Below are 10,814 nucleotides of genomic sequence, written 5' to 3'. Positions count from 1 at the left end.
ATTCAGGTGGTTCCTTCTCTTTTGGAGGGCAGCTCCTCCTCTAGCAAGACGAAGCACAAAGCCTCAGCCAGCCATCGGTCCTTCGACCGAAGATACTCCAACGCTGAAGTCAGTGTGCTTGACTATTGGGAGAGTGAAAGAGGAGAAGTGAGAGATAGTTCCCTTGTTGGGGAGGGCGCTCATCTAGGTTTGCCGAAGAGCAAATAGGAGGAGGGGAAGTGTTAGGGAGCCAAACAAATGAATCCAAAAAAAAATTCAAATTGACGTGGCAGACAAGAGAGAGATAATTGCATTTTTTTTTTAATTTATAAACCCTTATCACGTCAGTTTGAAAAATTTTATGAGTTTATTTATTTGGTTCCTTAGCACTTCTCATTTATATATGAAATCATTCCCGGGGCGGCGTGGGTGTGGCATATGGCTATATTGTTAAAGTTTCAAAAAAGTTTTTTAATTATTTTCAAATACAAAATCACACATTATATATATATATATATATATATATATATATATATATATATATATCAAACAAACACTTTTCAAGACACAACCCAACACATTACATTTTTTAATATTGACCTTACAGAAAATATTTTAAATGGAAATCCCACTTAAAATACAATCCTCAACTTTTATATCACATTAAAACTTCTTTTTAAATCAAAAAAATATGAAAAATACTTTTCAAACCAATTGATAAACATAACCCAATGCACTCGAATTTGGGTGAATGAAAAGAGCACATGGCGTGCGTGGCACGCCGTGTGTAAAATTTTTTTTTTTTTTTTGCACAGGCGTGCACAACACGCCGTGTGCTGTGTATCACGGTCCCTCGAATTTGCACTTGCGGGCCCAGGCCCCAAGGGACAAAACTTTCAATAAAGCTTGAAAGAAACAGCTGAGTAGAGCCTAATCCTACAATGTTTGGGGTCTATCTAGCCTGGGCTGGCTTTCCTACTAAAATACCTTTTCTTTATATCTACACTTATCATGCCATTTATTTATTTTATTTTTTTTGTGAGTATTGTCATGCCATTTAATTTAGCGATAAGTATCTTTAAATTGTTAGTAATTTGGACACGTTATGTGAAAGAGTATACATAATATCTATTTGTCTGACTATTTATTTGGGTAGATGGATTTTATATAAGCTCTTTCACAATATGTTGGCGACGGAATGGCCGACGGGCTGGTGTTGGGCAACGTTGCAGCGGCACATGGAAGGTTGAGGATGCGGATGGTGAGGTTGATTAGCGACGATGGTCAGGAGCAGCAACCGGGCAAGAAAAAGGACGAGGGAACAAAAAAACCAAAAACAACCTGCAAGAAAACAAGAAGGGGGGGAAGGGAGAAGGGAAAAAGCAAAACCTTTTCCTCCTCCCCTAAATGGCCGCACATGACAGCGGGAAAAACCCCACTGAGGAGGCGGCTGAGGGAGAAAAAACATAAGGTTTTTTTTTTCAGAGTTTCTCTCTCTAAAACGAGAGACAAGTTATAACTTTAATTTACAATTAAATCAACTGAACAACTACTCTATCATGAGACCATTATCATGCATCATGCATGCATGCATGCATGGCTATTCAATTTCAATTTAATTTTTGTGGTATACAATCTTTTCATGCATGCGACGACATAGTTTTACTTTTACATGTTGTACAGTGAATTATCCTGCAAATCTTTTCTGCATGCATTATCACAATCACAAATATTCGTTATACTCAAAGTTTTTGGATGCTGACGGTTAAACAAACACCCTTTGGAATCCATGTGCACATGTCCCCATCTTTTTTGGTTTATACCTTTTTATCTTGATTCTGATTCCTCACAGATGCAGACCAACAACGTCAATTTGTGGAGATAAAGAAGCAAATCGGTGAAGAAACCACCTAAAATATATTCATATGTATTGAAAGAAAAATAATGAGGCGGAGAATAAATTCATTATAAATTGTTATTAAAATGATATATTCTGTTGGAAATAATTTTGGATGGTGCACAAATTCTCATTGATATAAAATAATTATAATATGAAAATTAACAATAAAATAAATCAAATACAAAAGATGAAAAGTAAAGTATAGAAAAATCTCACAATGCTATAGAATCACGCAAGAGCGTTGTCCTTAAAGGTTGATTCGTGCCTCCCTGAGTATGTAACTCGGTGCAATCGGATCTCTTGACACGCAACCTCCCAGGATTAGACTATAGCGTCTACCTTCATTAAGGACGCACTTCCAATAACGAAGACTAATAGAACAACCCTTTAATCTTCTTGATAAACAAAACCACATAAAGAAAATACAAGAAATAGAAAGACAATAGGTGAACATTGCCCCTAATTATTTGCTTCTATAATGTATGTATAACTAAGTAAAAAAAATTTCATGAAAATCTATATCAAGAGTATATTATATAGTGCTCTTTGGTGGCCTTATAAAAAGAATTAGTGGGCTATTGATTCATGCTATTAAATTGCATGAATATATGTAACTGTCATGAAAAGTTTAATACCAGCGGTCATACATATATAATCTTGAAGATACATAGACCAAACGGTCAAATAATTAAATGCCATAAAATCTTAGTAATGGACAAATCCCTTTAGACCTTGGCCAATACCTGTTTTTCCAAGCAACGGTCAAAAAGGTAGAAAACTAAATTAAAGATGTTTCAGTTTTTTTTTTTTTTTTTTTTTCATAAAAACTGGTTTGATACTCAACGGTAAAAAATTGGTTTAAGACCCAATGGTAATAATAATAAAATCTTTAAGTAATAATAAATCATAATTGAATAATAAAAGATTGTTTCTAACATCACAACAATCCCCCACATGTTACAAACAATTGAATAGGAAGAGATTGAAAGCATGCATCGATGTGGTACCCGAAAGTTTTAACTGCACCTAAGATAAATAGGTAAGAACTTACTGAATTGTGGTAGAGCTAAACTCTTTTAACCAAATCCACAAGTTAATTAAACTTATCATCCACATAACTTTCTCCAAAAAAAAATTAAATCAAATCAAGTAAAGAAAATTGGGTTGTTCTACGTACAGCGGGTTGGCACCTTATACAGGCCATGCGCCTCTGGGTTTCATGAGTGCTCTAGAAACTTGCCAAAGTCTCATAGGAGGCGGCACCACCTCCACACTCACATAGGTGGCGTTCATCAAAAATGTGTGCAGAGAACATCCCATCCCAACAAGTAGGGACTATGGACCTATTAAGAGTTTTAAACTCATCCTTACTCACTCTGCATCTTTTGTTGTTATACCATAAAATGACTTTCATGAGCGCTCTAGAGACCTACCCAAGTCTCATAGGAGATAGCACCTCCACACTCATATAGGTGGTATCCATCAGGAGTGTGTGTGCAGGGAACACCCCATCCCAATAGGTAAGGATTATGGATCCATTAAAAGCTTTAAGCTCATCCTTAATCACTCTGCATCTTGTACTATCTTACACCATAGGGATGGACTCATCACTAATCTTCTCAACAAGATGGTAAATAAATATAAATTGACAGTACCATACCTCATTTCACTTGTGACTTCGTTTCCCATTAAACCTCATTCATGGGATATCCAATCATAGAGGTTGAGTATCAATCACAGTGTCATGATTTGGGTATTAGTCCTATCCCCCTCGATGCTTCTCTCACTAGCCTTCTTGCTAGTGGCTTGGTCAAAGAATCTGCAGAATTCTTTTATGACCTCACAAAGTCCATGGACATATACCAGTCTCAATAAGCTGCCTTACAATATTGTGTACTTTCTCATTATAAATTCTTTACTCGAGCTTTGACAGCTTGACAATCACAATAAATACATAAATCCAGCTATGTTAGCATATAAAGACAAATTAAATAAATTAATCAATAGGTTCTTTAGCCATTCATCTTCAATTCATGCATTCTCCAAGACAATTAACTCTGACCCCATAGTAAACCTTGCCATGCAAGTCTTTTTGAGGACTTTCAAGAGATAGCTCCTCTAGTCAGAATAAATACATAATAGCCATTAGTAGGCTTTGCTAATCTGAATCAATAATACGGTTGCATTCCTTTCAATATAGCAGGATAATCACAATAAGACAAACCAAAATTAATTGTGCCCTTTGAGAATCTCGACAATTTAGAGATAGCATCACAATGGCTCAATACCATGATTATGAGTATATCTACTCAATTTACTAACAATATATGTAATACCAAGGCATATACAGTTTGTCAAAACATCAAGTTACCAATGATTTGTACATATTTTTCTTGCAAAAACACCATCACCATGATTCTTAACCAGATGTATTTTTGAATCATATGGTGTAGACATAGGTGGATAATAAAAATACTTAAATCTTTTAAGCATCTTTTCAACATAATATGTATGAGATAGAATAATGCAATCATTATCCCTAATAACTTTAATGTCCAATTTGACATTAGCTTTACCTATGTCTAACATATCAAAATTTAGATGCAAGAAATACTCTAACTTTATGCACAACATCAATGTTAGTTCAAAATAAACAAGTCATCAATATATCAAAAATAAATAATGACATATTCATTATTGTAAAATTTGCTATGCATTTGCTTGCATCATTAATCAAATATGCATTAGATAACATCACCTTGTCAAACTTTTCATGCCATTGTTTAGGAGCTTGCTTTAATCCATACAAGGATTTCACTAGTTTGCACACTTTATGTTCTTGACTGGGGATTACTAGTCCATCGGGCTGCTCCATATAAATCTCTTCATCATTTAGAAAAATAACTTTGACATCCATTTGATGTACAACAAGTTTATAAATATAAGCAATGGCAAATAACATTCCAATAAATGCAATTTTAGTAACCGAAAAATAAGTATCAAATAATCAACATATGCATTTACTTGTATCTTTTAGCTACCAAGTCTACCATATGCTTATCTATTGTATTATCCGGTTTAAGCTTATTCTTAAACACCTATTTATAACCCAAAAAAATTGGTCTTAGGAATAACTCAATGAGTTCTCAAGCAAGGTTAGACATAATTTATTCTAATTCATTATTCATAGCTTCTAACCAAAAATTGCATCAATAGAGATTTAATTGTTTCATCATAATATGTTGGATCATCATCAACAATATAAGCAATAAAATCATTACCGAGATTCCTTCCTTTGTAGCTCGCTTGCTTCTTCTCAATTCTTATATATCATTAACAATTTTATTAGAAGCAATAGAAAAATCATGAAATAATTTTTCCTTATTTTTCAAATGAAACACATGCTCAAAGAAAATAACATTTTTAGATTCAATAATAGTATTGTAATCTCAAACATCACTCTTGATAATAAGGAATCTATAGCATGAACTATTACATGCAAAACCAATAAAATCACAATCATAAGTTTTAAAACCAAGTTTCCTCATGTTAGGCTCGAGTAACATAACATTTGCCAAATACCCCCACACTTCGAGATATTCCAAACAATGCTTATGAATGTAACAAACAAAATAATGGCTTCCCCCCACACTTTGGTGGATAGCCCAAAATTGACAATCATAACATTCATCATTTATTCAAATGTTCTAATTTTGGTTACTCCTTTATATTCTAGTTTCTTTTCATTTTCTTGATGTAGCCGAGATTTACATGTATAAATCTATCATGCTAAATATTAATGGAATAAACCAAATATTCACAAGAAAATAAATTTTCATTAATAGCTCACAAGTGCTTTAAGAAATGACATCCTTGAGCTCATCTTTCTCTAAGTATGATATGTCATTTACTCTTATTTCTTTTATGTCAATTGACAGTTCTAAAGGATGTTTTTAAAAATACTAATTACCACTTGTGATTTTTCAACATGATCCTTATATATTATATATATAGGGGTTGCATATTTTAAGTTCTATCAAGATTTTTAAAAGAAAATCTTTTTCACCTAAAGTCCAGTAAATTATGCAAAGTAGTAGGCTCAACCAAATAATAATCAACTATTATTGACTCATTGTCATAAATATGCCATTGGTATCAATCTTACAATACAATAAAATTTTCAAATACCAAATGAGCCTCAATAAGAACATCAATAATTACATATATTTTATTCATAATCAGCATATCATGAAAACTGGAAAGCTAAATGATATAGATGAAAAATTAACAAATACTTTTAAAGTATTAATGCTAATTTAGCATGCCATAAATAACATAAGTGCTAGATACTATTTCTTCTTTGAAATAGAAGAATCAATAGAAGCCAACGCTTATCATATAAAAAATTCATGTAATTATAAGATTTTACACCAGCTTTAATTCAATCAAGGAGCACCTTCATAACTTGAATTTTTTTCATTTTAATAAATGAAATGGTAAATTATGCATTAAAAAAAATAAGACATGAATCAGTGTTTAAAACTCACAGCAAAGTCAACAGCTTTACTCTAAGATCTTCCAAAATAGATTGTCACTACCACACACAAACTGTGTGTCGTGAGAACTGATCGACTCAATGCACGCACCACGTCTCTTTCTCCTACGTTATGCTTATCTGCAAGAAGCTTCAACAAAATTGTATTCTCTGCACACAATTAGTAATGTCTATGTATTTTTTCCATCACACCATGAGTAACTACTCATTGTAATTATTATTAATCTATATGGATGTTTTCCAATTTAGCACAACACAACATAAAATGCTAAGTTCTAAAAAATCATAAAGGGCTTAACTCTTTTTCTTGCAAGATTCATAACCCAACAATAAAATATTATTTGACGAACAAATTAAATAACATAAATTTGACGTCAAATAATCAAAAACTCTTTCAATCAAAATATTTTCACTTTCCATACCTAGACATGGAATTAAGCTCTTCTTTTGATAAATGAATCAATTTCCAGATTTTTTTTTCCACAACAAAATCTTTCCACTCAAGATTGATGTCATCTTTCTTGTATGCGAATTGCATACTGCAAATTAACTCTTATAGTATTTGACTTCTCATAAGTTTAAATACTATTGTTATAATTTTAATAAAAATATTTGTGCAACCATCACGAATCAACCTTTAAGATTGTTGGAATTTGGATGGTTCACAAATTCTCATTGATATAAAATAATTACAATATGAAAATTAACAATAAAATAAATAAAATACAAAAGATGAAAAGTAAAGTATGGAAAGATCTCACAATGCTATAGAATCATGCAAGAGCGTTGTCCTTAAAGGTTGATTCGTGCCTCCCGGAGTATGTAACTTGGTGCGATCAGATCTCTTGACACGCAACCTCCTAGGATTAGACTATAGCATCTACCTTCGTTAAGGACGCACTTCCAATAACGAAGACTAATAGAACAACCCTTTAATATTCTTAATAAACAAAACCACATAAAGAAAATACAAGAAATAGAAGACAATAGGTGAACATTGCCCCTAATTATTTGCTTCTATAATGTATATATAACTAAGTAAAAAAAAAATTCATGAAAATCTATATCAAGAGTATATTATATAGTGCTCTTTGGTGGCCTTATAAAAAGAATTAGTGGGCTATTGATTCATGCTATTAAATTGCATGAATATATGTAACTGTCATGAAAAGTTTAATACCAACGGTCATACATATATAATCTTGAAGATATATAGACCAAACGGTCAAATAATTAAATGCCATGAAATCTGATTAATGGACAAATCCCTTTAGACCTTGGCCAATACCTGTTTTTCCAAGCAACGGTCAAAAAGGTAGAAAACTAAATTAAAGATGTTTCAGTTTTTTTTTTTTTTTTTCATAAAAACTGGTTTGATACTCAACGGTAAAAAATTGGTTTAAGACCCAATGGTAATAATAAAAAAATCTTTAAGTAATAATAAATCATAATTGAATAATAAAAGATTGTTTGTAACATCACAACATATTCAACATATTAACTACTGCATGCTGTTCACAAATGCTCTGTTTGTTAATTTTTTTTTTTTTTTTTAAAAAAAAAAAGTGTTTTAATATGATATAAAGCCATAAAGTTAAAAAAAAAAAAAAAAAAAAAAAAAAAAAGAAGAAAAAAAAAAAAGAGTTAACTAAACAAAGCTAAAAGAGAGAGTATATGTTAAATTCTATCTTTCACGCACAAAGATAAATAAAGACATATGATTTTTCATAAGAAAAATGCAATTTCTATTATTACTCTACAAAGAACACATCTAAAAGGTCGATAAATGCTATAGGCAGCCAAATATATACCAATTAAAAAAAAAAAAGTTTCAAAATTTCAAGTCATTTATGTGAGTCTAGCTATATATGTAAGTGTACATAGGATCTTCTAGATTTTTTAGTAATTTCAAGATAATTTTTTTAAGGGTTAAATACTAAATACCCCGGTTTCGAAACTTTATTTTTACTCTCGTAGGATTTCATTTTTATCACAGGAGATCCCTGTGGTTTTGATAATAGACCAAGTTAGTCCTCCGTCAGTTGACCGTTAGTTGACTTAACGAAAAACCACATGGACCAATCAAATGTTGACACGTGGTACCTACTTAATTTTTTTTAAAATTTTTTTTTTTTTAAAAAAAATGTATTTAAAAAAAAAAAGAAAAAAATTGGAGGTGGCCGAAACCACCCCCAGTACCCAATTTTTTTTTTTTTTTTTTTTTGGTTTTTTTAAAATACATTTTTAAAAAAAAGTAAGTGATAAAAATGAACCCTAGGGGGGTAAAAATAAAGTTTCGAAACCCCAAGGGGGTATTTAGTATTTAACCCTTTTTTTAATCTTAAACATCAGTTTTGATTAAATAATTTAGATTTTGTTATCCAATATATATTTAGTGAGATGCAATTAATTAGTAAAAAAATAAAAGGATATTTAGAAGTCGTAGATGCGAATGTGCATTAATTGGTTGATCAAAAATTTCGTCACGTACGAATTCAGGTGGTTCCTTCTCTTTTGGAGGGCAGCTCCTCCTCTAGCAAGACGAAGCACAGAGCCTTAGCCGGCCATCGATCCTTCGACCGAAGATACTCCAACGCTAAAGTCGTGTCCTTGACTGTTGGGAGAGTGAAAGAGGAGAAGTGAGAGATAGCTCCTTTAATTTGTTGGGAAGGGCGCTCATCTAGGTTTGCTGAAGAGCAAATAGGAGGGGGAGGGCCAGGGAGCCGAACAAATGAATCTAGAAAAATTTTCAAACTAACGTGGCAGATAAGGAAAAGAGAATTGCATTTTTTTTAATTTAAAAACCCTTGTCACGTCAGTTTGAAAATTTTTCTGAGTTCATTTGTTTGGTTCCCTAGCACTTTTCATTTATATATGAAGTCATTCCCAGGGCGGCATGGGTGTAGCATATGGCTATATTGTTAAAGTTTCAAAAAAGTTTTTTTAATTCTTTTCAAATACAAAAACACACATTATATATATATATATCAAACAAACACTTTTCAAGACACAACCCAACTCATTACATTTTTTAATATTGACCTTACAGAAAATATTTTAAATGGAAATCCCATTTAAAATACCATCCTCAACTTTTATATCACATTAAAACTTCTTTTTAAATCAAAAAAATATGAAAAATACTTTTCAAACCAATTGATAAACATAACTCAACCACTCGAATGTGCACCTGCGGGCCCAGGCCCCAAGGGACAAACCTTTCAATAAGCCTGAAAGAAACAGTTGAGTAGAGCCCAATCCTACAATGTTTAGGGTCTATCTAGCCTGGGCCGGCTCACCTACTAAAATACCTTCTCTTCATTTCAACACTTGTCATGTCATTTAATTTAGTGATAAGTATATTTAAATTGTTAGCAATTTGGACACGCCATGTGAAAGAGTATACATAAAAAGAGTAATGTTAGTGACTATCTTTTTATTTTCTTAAAGCTGATGTGATTTTTAAAATCACCATTAAATTTTAAATAAATCATACATGAATTTTAATCTAATGGTGATTTTGAAAGCCACATCAACTTTAGGATGATAAAAAGATGGTCACCAGTATTACTCATATATAAAATCTATTTGTCTGACTATTTATTTAGGCAGATGAGTTTCATATAGGCTCTTTCACAATATGTTGGCCAATTGTTAGAGATCACAATCATTAAGTAAGAGTAATTTACATTCTCTTTTTTTTTTTTCTTTTTTTTTTTTCTCTCTATTTTTGTCAAATATATATAATTTCAAAAGACTTGTGTTTCAAATCATGTGCATGTCTTATCAAAAGTCAAATTTATTTTATTTTATTTATTTATTTTTAATGTTTGGTGGGTTGTGCTCACCAAATTTACATCCCGACTAGTCAAAATAACATTTATCCAGCGAGCCAGCCCAGCTGAATGTAAATCCTCTAATTGACTATTCCACATTTTTAAATGTACATAAAGAATTGCATTTACTTAGGAAAAAAAAAAAAAAAAAGTACCTAAAGAATCAATTACAAAAAGCTAAATCCTCTTCATCATACTTGCAATTGAGAGAATTAAATGGTCCAAATTTAATAGTGTATATTAAATTTGGACCCTAAACCTGGTGAAGATGTTATTATATTATTTTTAAGGAAAAAATACATTTTACCCCCTGAACTATCCATCGATTTGCACTTTGACCTCCAATGTTTAAAAAGTGACACTTAACCCCTCCAAACTTTCAAATTGTTGCAATTCGACCATTTTGACTTTTTTTTTTTTTTTTTTTTGGAAAAAAAAAATTTTAAAATTTTATGAAAAAAATAAAAAAAAAATTAAGGGGTGACCGGCCACCCCAGTTGGGCCTAGAGGTGTCTGTCGGCCACCCCAGACCGGACACCCCTTA

This window comes from Corylus avellana, chromosome 9, assembly GCF_965113065.1.
Source record: "Corylus avellana chromosome 9, dhCorAvel1.hap1.2, whole genome shotgun sequence".
NCBI lineage: Eukaryota > Viridiplantae > Streptophyta > Magnoliopsida > Fagales > Betulaceae > Corylus > Corylus avellana.
This window is presented reverse-complemented; position numbering follows the sequence as displayed.